An 18,791-nucleotide genomic window follows, 5' to 3' on the forward strand; every position below is an offset into this window, starting at 1 on the left:
ACCTTACCTCATGAAACACATTCTCCAATCCAGGCAATATCCTGGTAAATCTCCCCTCCACCTTCTCCATCGCTTCCACATCCTTCCTGTAATGAGGCAACCAGAATTGAACACAATATTCCAAGTGTGGTCTAACCAGAATTTTATAGAGCTGCAACATGACCTCTTAGTTCACACCGCAGCCTCTTCCAATCCTGCAAAAAGAAATCCCATCTTTCTTTAAAACTGTTGTGTTCCAATTCAGGCAACAACCTGGCAAATCTCCTCTACTACACTCTCTAACTTCTGGGCATTTCGCACGATGCTGCTATTGGCCACATGTAACACAAAGCAGCTCAATCAGCCACTAATTGCTCCATTAAGCAATTTAACCAGGCCATATGCCATCACAAATATTCTCTTTATCCTCTCCCTTTATATCTCTCTTTCATAGATCTAACAATTGATCTTGCGTCTTTATTCTTTTTCTCTTTCCATCGATGCACTTGTTCCAGTTTTGGACAATGGACCCAGTGGGGAAGACCTTCCACCTGGGAACCAGCACACCTGCCAGGCTTTACCAGCACTCCTCTGCAGAAGCCCAAGTTTCCATCAATAATGCGGGCTTAAGCTGGCAGCAACACCTCTTGGCCTGCCATGGCAAGGTTAGCTGTCTCAATGCACTTCATTGACTGATGGTGCAGTGCAAAAAACTGCAGACTGTCCAGCCTTCAAGGTGGAAAATCTGCCTGCTGATCTTACATCAGGATTAAACCCAGATTAGCAATAGTAGACTCCAAGCAAATGAATGGGATAAATTAGATGTCAGGAGAAAGGAAATAATGGTTTTTATTTAATTTAATTATGCTATTTTAACTGCTCTAAGTGTGTGTGTGTGTGTGTGTGTGTGTGTGTGTGTGTGTGTGTGTGTGTGTGTGTGTGTGTGTGTGTGTGTGTGTGTGTGCGTGTGTGTGTGTTTGTCTGCGGGTGTGTGTATGGGTGTGTGCGTGTATGTTTGTGGATGGGTGTGTGGGTGCGTGAGGGTGTGTGGCGTTTGTGTGTATGTGTGTGCGTGTGTGTGGGGGTGTGTGTGGGTGTAGGTGTGGGTGTGGGTGTGGGTTTGGGTTTGGGTATGTGTGTGGGTGGGTGTGTGTGTGCGTTGGGGTGTGGGTGGGTGTGGGTGTGGGGGTGTGTGTGTGGGTGTGGGTGTGGGTGTGTGTGGGTGGGTATGTATGTGCGTTGGGGTGTGTGTGTTTGTTTGTGAGTGTGTGTGCGGGTGTGTGCGTGTATGTTTGTGGATGGGTGTGTGGGTGCGTGAGGGTGTGTGGGGTTTGTGTGCATGTTTGTGCATGTGTGTGGGGGTGTGGGTGTGGGTTTGGGTTTGGGTATGTGTGTGGGTGGGTGTGTGTGTGCGTTGGGGTGTGTGTTGGGGTGTGTGTGTGGGGTTTGTGTGTATGTGTGTGCCTGTGTGTGTGGGTGTGTGTGTTGGGGTGTGTGTGGATATGGGTGTGGGGATGTGTGTGTGGGTGTGGGTGTAGGTGTGGGTTTGGATTTGGGTATGTGTGTGTGTGTGTGTGTGTGTGTGTGTGTGTGTGTGTGTGTGTGTGTGTGTGTGTGTGCGCGTGTGTGTGTGTGTGTGTGTGTACACGCAAGTAATTTTGATGCTTAAAATGTCACATTCATACAGTTATCCAGAAACAGGACCTTCACTCCAAATCATCCATCTTTGCTAAGTTGGGCAGCTGAGCTGGTGCCAATTGCCTGTGTTTGGTCCCTTAACACTTTTGTTTCCATATATTCACATTTTCGGTTTCCTCTGGCGTACCTCCTACCTTCTGTGTGAAAAAGTCTTTAATTGTCTTGATGTTTTCATTTTTGAATTGATTCCGAGTGTTTTCAGATGTTTGTTAATGCAAACTGCCTGCATCAAGGCAGCCCTTGCGATGCACTGAACCATTCCAAGGTGCTGGAAGCCTGGCTATCAGAGGGAGGGTATACTCAGATAAAGCACCATGAACAAGGTGACTGGCTGTGTGAAAGTTCTGTCCCAACACTCAAAATTTTCTCTTTGATAATACTCTGGAATTGTACCTTCTGGGAAATATTATGGATTTGAGTTTTAAACTATCCAGAAAACAAATTCAGTTTGTGAAGGTCGCCTTGTCAGTAGACAGGAATTGTATAGCAGTCATATGGAAGTCCGACTCCCAACTAAACATTACACAATGGAAAATGGAGGTTGCAGTGAACTGGGATTCACTTGAAGTGTGCTGTATTAATGGCTGGCCCTGCCTCCTGGGTCCTCCCCCGGGAACCCATATATAACCCTGGTTTCCCACCTAAGCCCAGAACCTCTCTGAAGCCACTTCATGAACCTTACTTGTGTTGTAAGTTAATAAAAGCATTAGTTCTCTCTCCAGTCGAGTGTGAGCTTTTATCTACTTACAATTTTATTAGCTTACAAACAAAGATGGAGGCGTTGCTCATGCCCAGTATGCTGTTAATAGATCCTCAGTCACCCATTGTGGCTGAGGAGTTCACATATTGGCTGGACTGCTTCCAGGCCTACCTGAACGCGACTAGGGATGTCTCCTTACAGATGTGCTCCGGAGGTTGGCGTTCATCTCAAGGGTAGGGACGAAGGGGTATGCAGTTGTCTGAGACTGCCCCACGTGTGAGGCCACCATCGTAGCGCTGAAGGCCCGCTACATGAAGTCCCTGAATAAGGCCCTAGCGAGGCACCAGCTCAGCCTATGCCGCCAACAGCCTGGAGAGTCGATTGATGACTACCTGCTGGATCTGCGAATACTGGCTAAGAAGTGCAGATATGCAGCCTTTTCCAGGATGCTCTGGTCGGAGGGGTCCACTCAAGGTACGTGAGCCAGTGACTCCTCGAGTTGATTTAGAATTGAGGAGAAATTGTGTAGATTAGAAATAAACTCACTTGAATTCAGAAAGGATGAGCCAGATATTTTGAACATAATTTTAATTTTATATTCAGGGATACGACATAGTATCAGTCGCTTCTGGACCATGAGTCCGTGGCGCCCAAATACTACAATCCCTGTATATTTTTTTGTGGGAGAAAACCAGAGCACCTAGACAAGACCCGTGCAGGTCACGGTACGAATGTACAAACTCCTTGCAGAAATCGCCGGATTCAAGCCCAGATCACTCGCATTGTAATTATGTTGCACTAAATGCACCGACAGGAAGGTATGAAAAGAATAGATACGATAGAAACAAGGAGATTTAAGACAGAGTTGAGGAGGAATTGCTTCTCCCAGAGTGTAGTGAATCTGTGGAATTAACTGCTGAATGAAGCAGTAAAAGCTGCCTCATTAAATGTATTTAAGATATATATCAATAGAATTTTGCATGGTAGGGGAACTGTGGGTTAGGGGGAACTGTGTGTTAGGGGAATAGGTAAGTTAGTGGAGCTGAGTCCATTGCCAAATCAACCATGATTTGATTGAATGGTGGAGAAGGCTCAGTGGACCAAATGGCCTGCTTCTGCTCTAACGTCTCAATGTAGAACAATCTTCTATGAAGAGATTTCATAAGGGAATCAGGGCAATGCCACTTCAGCTCAGAAAGCCTTTTTTCCACTTTTTTCCATCATGGGTGTTTTTTTTTTGCAAAGGAGACAGCACATTTCTTTGAAGGTCTTTGCAAATTACATTCAAACTGATCCTCGCATGAATTATAATTTAAAATACATGAAAGTAAAAACACTGAATGATGTCTAAGTCCAAGTATTTATACGCACAGTTACTTCATGATTAAAAGATCCTGCTGTTAAGAGAAATTTGGAAAACTTGATGTTAAGATAGGAAGAATCCAAGAAAATCTGTCGGTGGTCTGATAATATACAAGCTTCTAGCAATTATTGTTCAGAAGTTTTTTTTTTAATCTCCAGGAGATACAGTAGATACCTTAATTAATGAGTGGTCTTAAACTGATAACATTCCACATTCAGATGAATGCAAACATATTGAAACTGTCACACAAAATGCATAAAAAAATTAAACTCAGGCAGAATATTAGCCACACATTCATTGTCAAAGGCACAAAAGCATTGCTAATTTTTCTTTGATTTTAATGTTATTTACTTCATTGGAGATATTTTACGAAGGGGGAAAGATTCTTTTTAAGCCAGGTAATGTTATCTAATTTTTCCACTGCCCTGAGTTCACTTTCATAAAAGTTTTTGCGTTATTAATACATGCTGAAATAGTTGCACCAAAAGTGGTTTGATCTTTCTGTTGGCTGTAGGTCTTGATTGCTCACAGTTTCAATGGGAAAATGATTCAACCAATAAGCCAGATAAAGGAATCAGCCAAAGCCATTTTTATGTGATAAATGCCTTCAATCAGTGACAGAGATCATGTATAGGACAATAAATTCATTATCATTGTCAGACTGGAGCTTCCATGGGAAAACCATGTGGAAAACTCCACACAGACAGCATGCATAATGAGGAATGAATTCAAACTTCTGGGGCTGTGAAGCATGGCTAGCTCTGGGCCTCAGGTTTACAGAGTCCACATTACACTTCAGCCCCTCACCTTCTACATCACTCTCATTGCATAATTCTCCCTTCTTTCTCCCATGCTCGAATCCATAGTTTCCCTTTGCACCAGGAGGCACGGATAGTGTACTGGTTAGCATAACGCTATTACAGAGCCCACAAATTCCCATGCTGTCTGAAAGGAGTTTGCAAGTTCTCCTCATGTCTGCGTTTGTTTCCTCTGGGTGCTCCAGGTTCCTCTAACGTTCCAAAGACGAATGAGGTTAGTAGGTTAACTGGTCATATGGCTGTATTTGGGCAATGCAGGCATGTGGACCAGTAGGACCTGTTATGGTGCTGTAAGTCTAAATTAAAAAAAAAATTAAAAAGTAAATAAAAAAAATAGAGCACTATTTTTTGTAGACGTCCTTTTTACCTGGTCTGTTATTGGTTCTTCAACCTGATTGCAATTGGCCTATCCTCCAATTTTAACCAATTGGCTTAACTGAGTTGTTCTTGTGTGAAATTGATAGTTGTATTTCTCGACATTACCCTTCAGCTGTGAAATTCTGGGTTGACCTGATGATATGGATTGCAAACTTTTCTTGAATAGAAAAAAAAGTATCAGGACACTAACAGTGAATCTGTTCAAACTGGTGATTCTGATAGATAAAGGAGGGATTCATATTACAATAAAACCCCGGTTATCCCGAATTCAAGCAACTGGCAAAAAAAAAATGCGGATAATGGAAGTAAAAATGCACAAGTATAAAAATGGCGCACCTTGCTGTAATTTCGCCAATTACACCACAAGCATTCTCAAGCAACTGGAAAATTCAATTATCCGGCATCTACCAATCCCGGATACCAGGGGTTTTTCTTAAGTCTGACTTAATTCTTCCCTGATACCCAGATCTATATTTGGTGATGCTGATAATGTTGCTCATGAAGAATCTATAGGCCTTTTCATAGTCGGCCTCCGCATGGAGGCCCAGAAAACTCTGCTTTGATGTCCCCTTTCAGCCTGGAGGCAGCTGGGTGTTGATGTGGCATTCAGGAGGCATGGCTATTGGTACAATGATGCCATACAAACATGCCAAACAATGGCCGATTTCATTACCCAAAATCCTCCACGCAGCTCTGGATTTCCCAGAATGGTTCCAGCTGCGCAGAGGATTATAGGTAGGGTAGACAGCCATTGCTGTGCCACGTATTGAGCCGCTTGCACCAACGAGCAGCCCCGAAGGCTGAAGCGGCCTGGCGGGGCTGCCACAGCCTGCCTTGGCTACCCCCTGATGGCCCGGACCCCGCTGTCCTGATGGACCCCACTGGCCACCCCTGCCCTGAGGGGGTCCTGGAGGGAGAAGGGTGAGTGAGTGAGAGAGAGAAAAGTGAGATGGGTCGCAGGCTGACGGCGTCACCGTGATGTTATCAGCTTGCCCCTAATCAGCCGCTTGCGCTCCGCTCCACCGCTGACACTAACTCAGAGAGGGATTGGAGTCACCGCCTTGGAGCTGGTTGTGGACCATTCATGAAGATAAGTCAAAGAATCTTCAGCTTTATATTCAGATTTTTTGTTGTATGAAAGGGCCTTATTTCCCTTTGCACATCACCCCTTCTGTGATACTTTGAACTGTCATTGTAAAATTGCGCCTCCTCTTTCCCTTTTATTAGGACACCTGCTGACATTTTTTCATACTTAATGAAAGGCTCAAGCCTGAAATGTCGGTTATGTATTTTTATCTTTGTTATATAAAGGACACTGTTTGACATGCTGAGTTTCTCCAGCATTGTTTTTTTTAACTTTGTCATTATTTATCATTAAAAAGCAGTATTTACATTATTGAGTCATAAACTCACACAGCATGGAAGCAGCCCATTTGGCCCAATGGTCAACCATACCTATTGATCTTCTAGCACCTGGTCCATACCCTTTCATGCATAGGTGGTTCAAGAGCCCAGACAGACACTTCTTAAATACTAGGTGAAACTGCTACCTCTGAGATGCCCTTTTACCACTTACTCATTAACCAAAATCTAATTATCAAGGGGTTGAGATTCTAAATTGGAGAAAGGACAATTTTGCTGGTATCACAAAGGATCTGGCATATGCATTGGGACAGATTGTTCTCTGGCAAAGGTGTTTTTGGTAAGTGGAAGATTTTCAAAGGTGAAAGATTAAGAGTAAAGAGTTTATATGTTCCTCTCGGAATTAAAGGCAAAACTAACAGGTGCAGGGAACCTTGGTTTTCGAGAGATATTGGGGCCCTGGTAAGGAAGAAGAAGGAAGTGCATAGTGGTATAGGCAACAGGGTTGCTTCCACTGGTAGGGGAAACTAGAACCAGTGACAAAGACTCAAGATTCAGGATTTAGGATGGGGATAAGGAAGAACTGCTTTTCCCAGAGAGTAGTTGATCACTGCGCAAAGAAGCAGTCGAGGTTGCCTCATTAAATAAATTTAAAACACTGCTAGAAATGGTGTGGAACACATTCTCCAGATTGCCACCTAGATTTGGAAGACTTGAATTACAAGGAGTGACTGGATAGGATGGGACTTTACTCCCTGGAGCAGAGGAGCCCAAGAGGGAACCTTATGGAGGTTTATTTTTTTAAAAATGAGGGCAGAGATAAACTAAATAGTCATAGATTTTCTCCTAGGGTAGGGAAATCTAAAATTAAAGGATATAAATTGAAGGTGAGAGGGGAAAAATTTAAAAGAAATCTGGGGGGGATCTTCTTCACACAGAGGGTGGTGGGCATATGGAATAAATTGCCAGAAGAAATGTTGGGGGCATGGCAATTGTATTGTTTAAAATACATTTAGGCCTGTACATGGATAAGAAAGGTTTAGAGCAATATGGGCTGATCGCAGATTAGACAAGTTGGGCGGAAGTTGGGTGTTTTTATGCTGGGCCTATGCCTCAAGGCTGGCTCCAACTGCAGATAAAAAGTTGAACTTAACTTTTTATGGAGTAGCCCTAAAAGATTGCTCCTGCACTGCTTTTAGGAAGAGCGGCACCACGTCGAGTCCTAGAGCTTATGGAGGCAGGGCAAGTGGTGCCATAATGCTGCCCGTCACGATGAGGTCTAACAAATGTGTTGAGAAATGGCCATCTTCGTTACCCATTATCCCCTATGCAGCTGGAACCGCTCTGAATTTTCCAGAGTGTTCCAACTGTGTGGGGGATTATGGATAATGAAGACAGCTATTGATCATTCTTCCAGCTCTTCTGCTCGCCCTGCCCCTCTGGTTCTTTGCTCCCTTCTTGCATCCATCAGACTCCCTGGTTCTGCTTCTCCATCTCTCTTCCTTCCTCCCGGACTGTGAATCTCAGCACCTGGGTCCTTTCTCCCTCTGGCGGTTCGGCGGGCTCCCACTCTCTTTGCCTCCGCTGGGCCTCTGGCTCTCGCCAGCTCCTGCCCTCCTGCTCCTCGGACTCGATGATCTTGGTGAAGGAGCGAGGAGTGGAGGGAGAATGGGAAGAGGATATTTCCATGTGGCATCATGGGAGCCCTGGTGGTGGCTCCTGAGTTGCGGGCTGACAGCGCCATCAGCCCATCCCTAGCCAGCTGCTTGCAGCGGCAGTACATTTATGATGTGTGGTTGAGCGCTCAGCTCCACCACTGATACTAGATTAAAGAGGGATTGGAGTTGGCGCTTTGGAGCCACTCTTGGAGCATTTCTGATGGTAAGTTCTGTGACGTAAGGGCGGAGAATCTCTGACTTTACGGTCGCAATTTTTCACTCTGTAAAAGGGCATTCTGTTGTAGCACTCGATCACACACAATGACAAATGCCTTCTGAAAATCACAATGGGGTTCCATATGCATCTCGAAGACACTGATCTTCATATTAAAAAAGCCCACTAGCGTACATGCAGGGCTATGAAACCCTTTGAACTCCAATATTAGTGATTTAAAATCAATCTGTCAAAGTGCAGAAAACTAATTCTAAACGAACTGAATTTATCCAGACAGTGCAACTTATCTATCCAGGTTCATCCAATAATAAAGAAGGCCCACTATTTCTTCGTACAAGTGATCAGCAGACAAAATAATTGCTATGGGCATGTTTCATTCTAAATGTGGTGAAAACATCTATTCAATATTTACTGTTCAAAGGGCAATTGAAAATTAGGCATTCCCGAAGAAGGGCTCAGGTCTGAAACGTCGACACCTTTTACTTTCTATGCTGAGTTTTTAAATATTAAACTTAAATGTTAAATGTAGACATACAACATGGTAACAAGCCCTTCTGCCCCATGAGCTCAGGCTGCCCAGATATCCCAATTAACCTATAACCCACCCCCCCCACACATTTTTGAAAAGTGGAAGGAAACTGAAGCATCCGGTTTGTTTGTTCAAAATATTCTCACATTAAATATACAAACCAATATAATGATCGATGAATGCCTGAAGAGGGCGCACAAAATCAGTGGACCAGTGCGGACTCGAAAGGCCAACATGGCCTGTTTCCGCTCCGTAAATGGTTATATGGTCCACGGGGAGAATGTACAAACTTCTTACAGTCAGGATGGGATTTGAACTTGGGTTATTGGCGCTGTAATAGCATTGGGCTAACCACTACACCAACCATGCTTTTTCTTGCATTTTTGTGCATGGAAATTGTTTTAATTTCTTGGTCTGAAAATGAATACTTTTGCCCTTATCCCTGTCATTACAACCTGCTGTTTTTTTCTTAAATACTCAACAAGAGGTAATTGAATGTTTCTCTTTATTTAAATTCTTTCCCTGCCCTTTCAAAGTGCATGCTTGATGTCAGTTCATAGGTGGATAGAAATGTTCACAATGAGCATTAACTTCACTCCTAGGCCAAGTATAGCAGAATTAAATTGAAAACGATTCAATAACTCTGAAAGAAGACTGGATCTCTATTGCAGTCTAAGAAGAATATTCCAACTGTGCCAAAGTAAATTTTTGGATCATCCAATAATTCTCCAGTCAAATCTGATTAAACCACTTCCATTTATGGAGAACAGTGAATTTTGTCCATGGGCTAACATTCACAATAAATGATATGAATCAGAAAATAGCATATCTGACTTTAGATTTTTACAAACCAAAAGAGGTCATTAGTTTGGTCTGTCGCAGTTAGGATCATAGAGTTGACAGCTCAGAAACAGGCCCCTCGGCTCCTCTTACACATGTCGATGAAATGGCCTACCCAAGCTAATCCATTTACCTGCAGTCAGTCCATTAACCTTTAAACCTTTCTGATCCACATACCTGTCTAAGTGTCTTTGAAATGGTACAATTGCACCTGCCTCTACTAAATCCTCTGGCAGATAGTATTGTATACCCACCAATCTCTGTGTGAAAAAATGTATCAATCAAGTCCCTTTCATATATTCTCCTTGTATACCCACCAATCTCTATGTGAAAAAATGTAAAGGGTTAAGGGTGTTTCATCTCTAAGGATGTTACCTCAGGGATGTTGTTGTTGGGCCAAAATGGGAAGTCTCAGGATTCATCCATATTCATGATTAGATCATCTTCCATTCTCAATTGGTTAGTTTCCAATATGTTAGTTGTATAGAATGCAAACAGGAGCTTAGCTTCTTAAGGATGGTGCCTCTTATCCAAGACTCTTTATTGTCTTTGAAATCTCGTGCAAGCACTCGTTCTCCCACTTCCAGAGATCTAGTTGGTTTACTTGGAGAAGTGGAATCTTCGATACGAAGGCTGATGCCTGGGTGTACTGCAGAGAGTTGGGTCCTTAAATTGCACCCAAACATCAATTCTGCAGGCGTTCATTTTGTTGTTGTACGCATGTGTGATACTACTGGCCATTGGAAGTGCGCATCGACAACAATAAGGAAATTTTTGCCTATAAATGGACCCACGAAGTTCACGCGAATCCTGCTGCCATGGTCGGGTTGGCCATTTCCATGGGTTCGCTTCCACTTGTGATGCCTTGGGTTGTATTTCCTGACAAATGCAACGTCTCTTCACTGTTTGTTCAAAATAGATGTCCATTGATGGCCACCAAACAGGTCTTTGCGCCAGAGCTATCAATCGGACCAACCCTGGCTGATTGTTGTGGAGCTCTGCTAACACAGCCATTTTGTTTTGCCCGTTTATGTTTCAGGTCATAATTGTAAGTAGTGAGCATCAAGGCCCATCTCTGAGTTCTTGTCGCCGCTAGCACCTGAATGCCCTTTTTAGGCCCCATGATCAAACTCAGTGGTTTGTTGTCAGTTACTAAGGTGATTTTCCTACTATACAGGTATTGGTGAAATCTTTTAATTCCAAATATTATGGCCAATCCTTCTTCAGATTTCTGATCCCCCACAATACGGATATGCATTGCCTTTTCTCCCTTGGAGTCATTAGATTCACTGCTGGGATGTTCTCCTTCTCTTGTATGATATCCTTGTATGATGTCCATATTTTAGCTGGCCATTTCAAAGCTCAACGCTGTAGCATAAGCAGACTTAATGTCTAAATCTTTCTTACTTAGCGATCATTGTTGGGCGTTTCGGTCAGCCAAGCCCATGATCAGTCTGTCCTTTAATGCTTCGTTCAAGAATTCTCTGAACTCACAACTTTCTGACGGTCTATGTAATTCAGCTGAATATTTGCTTGTGGGTTTGCCTTTTTGTTTTCTGGAATAAAATTTGTAGTGTTCTGCAATTATTACTGATTTGGGAATAGGTGTTCCCCTATTACCATGCACAACTCCTCATAAGATCTTGCAGGTGCCAAAAGGTACTTCATCAGTTTAAAAATCTTGCTTCCCACTTCACTTAGAAACAGTGCTTGTTTCCTTTATAAAACCAGTGTATCTGTTGTATTATGGGCAAGACAATACATATTGAATCTTTCCATGTAGTCATACCATCTTCTAAATCCTTGTACTCTCCAAAAAGGCCTTCTGCCATTTAGAGTCATTTTTTTCCTGCATCTTTTCTTTTTCATTTGTTCTCTGTGTTTGAGCAGTGGTGCTCACTGCTGTGCTAGCCTTGCGTTTCCTCTTTAAATCTTCTTTCCGATGTTTGGAGCATAGAGAATTTCAATCCTCGGCACCAATCTATTGTGGGTTTAGAAATATACTAGCACACGGAGACTTCATTCATTTTTTTATTACTAATTTAAAACTGGTTTCCCATACCACACAATATATATAGGTGTTATGACGTCATATGCAAGCCAGCGTACCATGCCTGTGTGTATCCACAACAGTGAACAGTGCAATTTTCGTGGGAGTGCATGATAAAAAGAGACTTGGGAGTGGTTCTGGCAATACTTGAGGTGGTAATACACAAAGCATTTAATAAGTCTGTATAATCCTAAACTTTAGAAATAGGCACAAAGTACAAAATTCAGCACATTACACAAACACAATACAAAATAATCTATGTTTGCTCCACTGAACATCAGCAGATCTTTTGATGGAATATTTTACACTATGTTTACTTACCAACTTATTCCCCCTCAATGTTATTGATTTTTGGCATATTTCATATCTGAACTATCTCCTCCTTCCTTAGTGACAGCAAATGCAAAGTTCTCACATAAATTGGCCCTCAGTATCCACGAGCAATTTTTGTCCCCAATAGACCCTCAGTTCCTCCATTTACAACCTGTTTATACTGTATGTTTATTGAATCCTTTTGAATGTTGGTGGCTAATATTTTATATCCACTGACTCGTTTTGCCTCTCTTAACACATGCCCAGGTGTTTCAAGTGATTTTTGGAAGGCTATTTACCATAATACTGATGCACCATCAATTACCACAAAAGACCGAGGTTGTGAAACTGATATAGACTGGAGCACCAACCAACCTCATCGACTGATCATGGCAGGAAGACTGAGAAGCATGAAAGGGGAAATGGGTAGGATCGGTCTCAGGAGGTGTGTCCAGCTGGCAGTAGCCAATCCTAGTATCACAGCGGTTTACCACAGACCAATTCTAAGTCCATCATTACCCTCCTCACAACCTTCCTTTTTCTACCTCCTTTGCTCATGAGAATAAAAGATCTTCAGGGCATAGCCTTGCACTTTCGACGACCAATGTCTTGGAGGCTAAGATTAAAATTAGATACCTGATTGAAACTTGAGTAAGGTTAAGGAGCGTTGATACAAACACTCTGGAGCTGAGCAACCAATGGAGGTCCTATTGTACTATCAACAAAAGTATTCTATCTTGTTTGTGCTTGAAAAGTAGATGAAACCTCCTTGAGTCTGGCTTTATGTACAAGAAAACACAGAACTTATAAGAAAAATGATTAATTGACCCAGTCATTGCCCTGGGGTGCCTGTAACTGCTGCGTTCCTTTTCAAATACTTTTAGAAACATTTTCAGAACCTGGTTTATATTATATTATTTGAAAGGAATGTAATTGAAGATCCATAACAAGCCAAGACTATCTTGCCCCCTACAAAGTCGCTGTACATAAACAGATGGCGCCTTTGCAGAAATAATGAATGAATATAGATTTGAAATTATGATGAAATGTAGTCTATTAAAACAACCTTTTAGCAGAAAGGCTCCAGACTGTTACATCAATTTAATTGATAGCTATGCTGTTCCAAAGTTCAATCCTCAGCACAAATATCTTTTGCTGACTTCATCGGTACTTGAAACATAGATTTCAGCGTAAATGTTTTCCACGTTACCTGCCGTGGGTTTGGAGGAAGAGCTTGCAGTTTTTTCAGCACTTGACGACGGCGGTTACGAAGATGATATCATACGCCTCTTCCTGAAAGATCATTGAAAAGTAGAAATGTTAATGAAGCTGACATTTATTTTAGGGTTAGAGTGAGAGGGCAGGTGATAACTGCTCTTCACTGTAAATTCTCTTTTGACAGTAGTGCTTTCATCAGAAATATTTGCAGGCATTTTAATTGTATAAAGCAATAGCAGGAGTCTCACAGTATAATTGCAGGTTGAATCAAGGTTACTGAAATTTGCTCTCCGATGCTTTTGGTGAATGGATGCTGCTACTTAGCAGGTGAAAATATTCGTTCTGAATTCAATTTAATGGAATAATTTTTTTAAAAAATTCTACCAAGTAGCTGCAAGGGAACCGGTTGGGAAGATTCATTGAATCTGGGCAAGTTCATTTTGCTTCTAAAGATAGCATAAGCCCCCATATTCCTCTAAAGATTGTATTCGTCATCAGTTAGACTTGAGTTTACTGATCTGCATGACAAGTTACAGGGAATAAAAAAAACAGTACAGCATCCACTTCAGGGTGTTTGATATGCAAATCAAGAGAAAAAGCCTTTGGCGGTGACACAGTTGGACAGGGTGGTGAAGAAAGATTTCAGCATGCTGCCTTCCTTAGTTAGGGCAATGAGTTCAGGAATTAGGACATAATGTTACAGCTGAACAAGACACTGCTGTGACCACATTTGGAATATTACGTGCCATTCTGCACATCTAGATACGGAAAGGAAGTCATTAAACTGGAAAGGAACAAGAAAAGATTCTAAGGATGTTATTAGGACAGGAGGGTTTGAGGTGCAGGAAGAGGAGAAGATAGGCTGGGACATTTTTTCCCTTTTTACCCTGGAGGGAAAGATGAACATAAAATAAGTTGGGGGGGAGGCAGACAAAGATGAATGGACACAGACATTTTCCTAGAACGAGGGAATCCAAAACTATGGGTGTTTGATTAAAGAGAGAAAGGAAAGATCTGAGGAGCACTTTTTTTCACACTGAGGCTGGTGGGTATATTGAGTGAGTTGCCTGCCAGAGTTAGCTGGAGAGGAGAGTATAATTGTGACATTCAAGTGACATTTAGACAAAGTTATAGTGCCAGTGATCAGGACCGGAGTTTGAATCCTGTGCTGGATGTAAGGAGTTTTCCCTCTGTCCATGTGGGTTTCCTCTGGGTGCTCAGGTTTCCTCCCACTGGGGTTTCTAGGTGAATTAGATGTAATTGGGTGGCACGATCTCATGGGCTGAATTGGCCTGTACCTGTGCTGTATGTGTAAAAGCAATAGGACAGATAAGGAAGGTTTGGTATCATATTGGTCAAATGTTGGGGAATGGGACCACTTTGGATGGACAATTGGTTGGCATGGACATGTTGGCCCAAAGGCCCTGCTTTTGTGCTCTTTAACCCTTTGACGCCATAGTGTCATTCTTAACCAATCATTCGGAAGATATGTAAAATTAGTAGTTGCAAGAACGGAGTAAGTTAATATTAGAGGGGCTGAATTCAAAGTCAAATAAGGGACAGAATGAGAAGCAAAGAGAGGAAAAGATTCTTCAACTTTAATTTATCTCAAACAATAATTAAAATCTGAAGAAATCAGGTCATCCATAAATTATCCATGCGGGAGATGATCATTGATAGGCATTGATCCAAAGAATTCAGTGTCAGACTAGACCACTAAACTCCAGAGTTTAAAAAAAAAAATCAGAAATATAATTTATTCATAATGAATACATGATAAATGTTTTTCTCTATATGCCAATACACAGGACAGGAACAGGTGACAGAAGGTTGTAAACCCAGCCAGATCCACCATAGGCGTCAATCTTTACTCCATTAAGGACATCTTTAAGAGGCAGTGCATCAAGAAAGCAGCTTCCATCATCAAGGACCCACACTACCCAGGCATTGTCCTCTCCTCACTGCTACCATCAAGGAGTAGGTACAGGAGCCTGAAGATACCCTCAACATGTCTTTCCTTCTGCCATCACTTTTTCTCTTTTTTATACTAGTTATTTTTTAAAAATCTTGTATTTACCGAATTGTAATTTATTAGTCACTGAAAATGCAGTGGTGGCTAATGAGCGGAAAATAACAACACACACAGTTGCAGGTAAATCACATCTCATTTACATGGAATTGTTCAACCATCCTGTTGGACTGCGGGTGATATGTATGATGAGGCCTTGAGCTGAGCAGCTGAGCTAAGGCTGTCCATAATGAAAACGTAAATTGAGGACCTCTGTCAGAAGTAGGCTGAAGCAAGCCACCCAGGAATTAAGGAATGCTTGTGTTTAAGCATCCGCCATGGGGATTGCCTTTGGTCAACTCATAAACCTATCGATCACTGTGAAGGGATAGTGGTAGCCTGGTGAAAGTGGAATTTGTCCCATAATGTCCACATGGACATGGTCAAAATGGTGAGTTACCAGCAAGAAGGGTTGTAGCGGTGCTTTCATATGCTGATGGATTTTGACTTTTTGACAAGCTACACAAGATCTGGCCATTTGCTTGATATCTTTCCTCAGACTTTGCCAAACATATCTGTCTGAAATCAGATGAATGGTCAATCTGATGGATGGTTGAGAAAGGCCACGGAAGAATCAAAAATATGACATCTCCACGAAGCTGGAACCACTGGCTGCGGATGTCCTGTTGACCCATTGCAAAAGAACGGATTGCCATTGCCATCGATTTGCACATCCTTCCATTGCAGGTTGGTTATCCAGGTGCGATATGACTCCATCTCACTGTCTTGTGCTTGGGCAGCAGCGAGAGCTGCATAGTCATGGTCCATAGCTGATACCTCGAATGCAACTGAGCGGGGAAGTGCATCAGTCACTATATTGTCCTTACCAGAAATGTGCATTATTCTGGTAAAGAATTCTGAAATGAAGGATAACTGTTGCTGTTGTCGAGTTGATCAGACCTCTGACACCTTAAAAAACGTGAAGGTCAAGAGTTTATGGTCTGTGAAAATGGTGGTGTCTGCCTTCCAAAAAGTAATGGAAGTGACTGATGGGCAAATATATGGCTAGAAGCACTTTATCAAAGGTGCTGTATTTTTTTCTTGGAGGTGATGGCTAAAGAATGCCAATGGCTTCCATTGTCCATCAACATAATGCTGCAGAGCGCCCCCCCTATGGCCACATCAGACACATCTGTTGAAAGGGTGGTCGCTGCATTTAGGATTGGATAACTGAGCATGGTTACTTGAGGTAATAGTTCCTTTGTCTTTATGAAAGGATTTTGACTTCCATCTGTCCACTGAATAGATTTGGCATCACCAGACGGCAGATTGAACAGAGGCTTCATAACGTGAGCTACTGCTGGAAGGAATCGACAATAATCAGTAATGGCGTCAATCTTGGAAGGCAGCAGAACCATGTCCTTATCAATGATTGTATGTCCCAGGAATTCGATGGAATGTTGACTGAAAACACATTTATCTGGATTGATGGTCAGTCCAAATTCCCGCAGACATCTAAAGAGAGTACCCAGATGTTCCATGTGTTCTTCTTTAGTTTTGCTGGTGACTAATATGTCGTCTAGACCAATGAAGACATTGGCCATGCCACGCCCTACTGTGTCCATAATTTGCTGAAAGCTCTGAGCTGGATTTTTTAACCCAAAAGGCACATGTAAAAATTTGAACATTCTGAAAGGGTAATTATTGCCATTTTCAAGATATTGCCTGGTTCCACTGGCACCTGGTGATATTCACTCACCAAGTCCACTTTTGAAAAGATTTTCACCCCATGAAGATTCATTGAAAAATCTTGAATATGGGGAACAGGGTCATGATCCGGTAGAGTGGCTATAATCTCCACAAGGTCTCCACCCTCCGTTGTGTTTTTGGACTAAATGTAATGGAAATGCCCATGGGCTGTCGGACCTGCAAATTATCCCCAGCTCTTCCATTTTGTGGAATTCTTGTTTAACTAATTGCAGTTTCACCGGAGGCAAGCTATGTGCCTTAGCGTGAATGGGAGGAACCTTGGTAGAAATATGGTGAGTTACTCAATGTTTCGTAGTGGGGGTCGAAAAATGCAGAGTTGAAATTTCATGAAACTCTTCTGTTAGTCTTACGCAGGGCTCAAAGGCATAGCACAGGAACATGTGACACGGCTGCTATAAATGAAAGGCCATGTGTGAATGTTCTCCTCGAACTGAATGGTTTCATATTTTTGGTTCCACACGTGGATATGTTGGAATTATTGACTGCTGTGAGTTGGAGGTTAGGGGTAGGATAATGTGTATCAAAATTGGTTGGTGGAAAAACACAAACCTCCGATCTCGTGTCCTCTAAAAATTTATGTTGGGATAACTGATCTCAAATATATAGAAAGCTTGGATTGTTGGCCAACTGTCGCAGCTATTAACAAAGGTTGGCCAGAGAGTTTCCCGAGAACACACAGGGTGGCAGGCACCTATGTGCATTGACTCCCCAATGCCAGGTGAAAGTGTCGACAGGTCTGCCTGACTTGAGGCGTTGCCTCGTTACAGGAGCTGGTGTGTTGAGAGCATTGGCTTGGGAAGTAGTGTCAACAACAGAGGTGCTGGGTGTGTACAACTGTGTTGCAGTGACGTTGTCCAAAGACCTTTTGGAGTGGTTTTTTTTGCCAGCCACAGGACGTCTGCCTCTGCAGCTACTGCCCTGGGGTCTTCGAAGGAACTCTGCAATAATAAGAGTCTGTCTTCTGGCATCCTCTCCAGGAACAGCTGTTTGAATAACGTATCTTGCCTTTGGCTGGAGGCCAGGCACAGCACGTCCTCCATTAGTTCGGACAGGGTGCGGTCACCCAACTCCTCCAAGTCTAACAGTCTGGCAGCCCTCTTTCTCTGGGATATGCTGTAAATTTGCAACAGGAGCACTTTTAGAGCGTCATATTTGTGCTCTCCAGGTTCCAGTGGATCGCACAGGACGTCACCAACTCACTCCCTTGACAGTGGCTTGATCCAAGGCGCTGATGAGTCGCATCCACCTCGATCTTCTTGAGGTGAAATTGTGCCTCAGCCTGACAAAACAACAGCTTTGGTTCCGACGTCCAGAAGGCTGGTAGCTTAACAGCAACAGTTGCAGTATCTCTATGGTCCAAAAGCTCATTTTGAACCCACCGGGGTCATGAATTGTAGCCACTGAAAATGCAGTGGTGGCTGATGAATGTGAAATAACGACACACACAGTGGCAGGTAAATCAGAACTCATTTACTCGAGTCACGTGTGTGTTCTTTTAAAACACTGAAGCAAGCACGCCACGTCATGACATTATGACGTCCCACACCGGTTCACTAGACCTCTGGGAGTTGTAGTCTATCTATAGCACCACTACATCATCATAATTTTGCAACTTGTTCTGCACAACACTGCTGTTGCCAAACAACAAATTTTGTGATATACGTTCATGACAATAGACCTGAGTCTGATTCTATCAGTTCAAAATATTCTTTTACAATGTTTGAAATGTTTGTGAGGCGGCTAGACAAGGCGCAGATGCTCAGTGTTCATCGATAAAGGTGCCAATTTCCAGAGGTGGGATGAGATGATGCCCCTTGGCATCAGTTGACCGTGAGGCCAACGTTTGAAAGAAGTCAAAGGCTATTTGCAGCAA

At 42.7% G+C, this 18,791-nt stretch overlaps 1 protein-coding gene across 14 annotated transcripts in view; it reads right to left on the minus strand.

Moving 5' to 3' along the window:
- The window catches only part of LOC138764513 (teneurin-3), a 4,541,667-nt gene that overhangs the window by 1,380,594 nt on the left and 3,142,282 nt on the right, over positions 1 to 18,791 (minus strand). For all 14 annotated transcript variants that reach the window (XM_069940598.1, XM_069940580.1, XM_069940589.1 and 11 more), the window contains one exon: positions 13,133 to 13,215. The gene's annotated coding sequence lies outside the window, so the exon portion shown is untranslated. The remainder of the gene's footprint in view (positions 1 to 13,132; positions 13,216 to 18,791) is intronic.

This window comes from Narcine bancroftii, chromosome 1 (assembly GCF_036971445.1).
Source record: "Narcine bancroftii isolate sNarBan1 chromosome 1, sNarBan1.hap1, whole genome shotgun sequence".
Classification (NCBI taxonomy): domain Eukaryota; kingdom Metazoa; phylum Chordata; class Chondrichthyes; order Torpediniformes; family Narcinidae; genus Narcine; species Narcine bancroftii.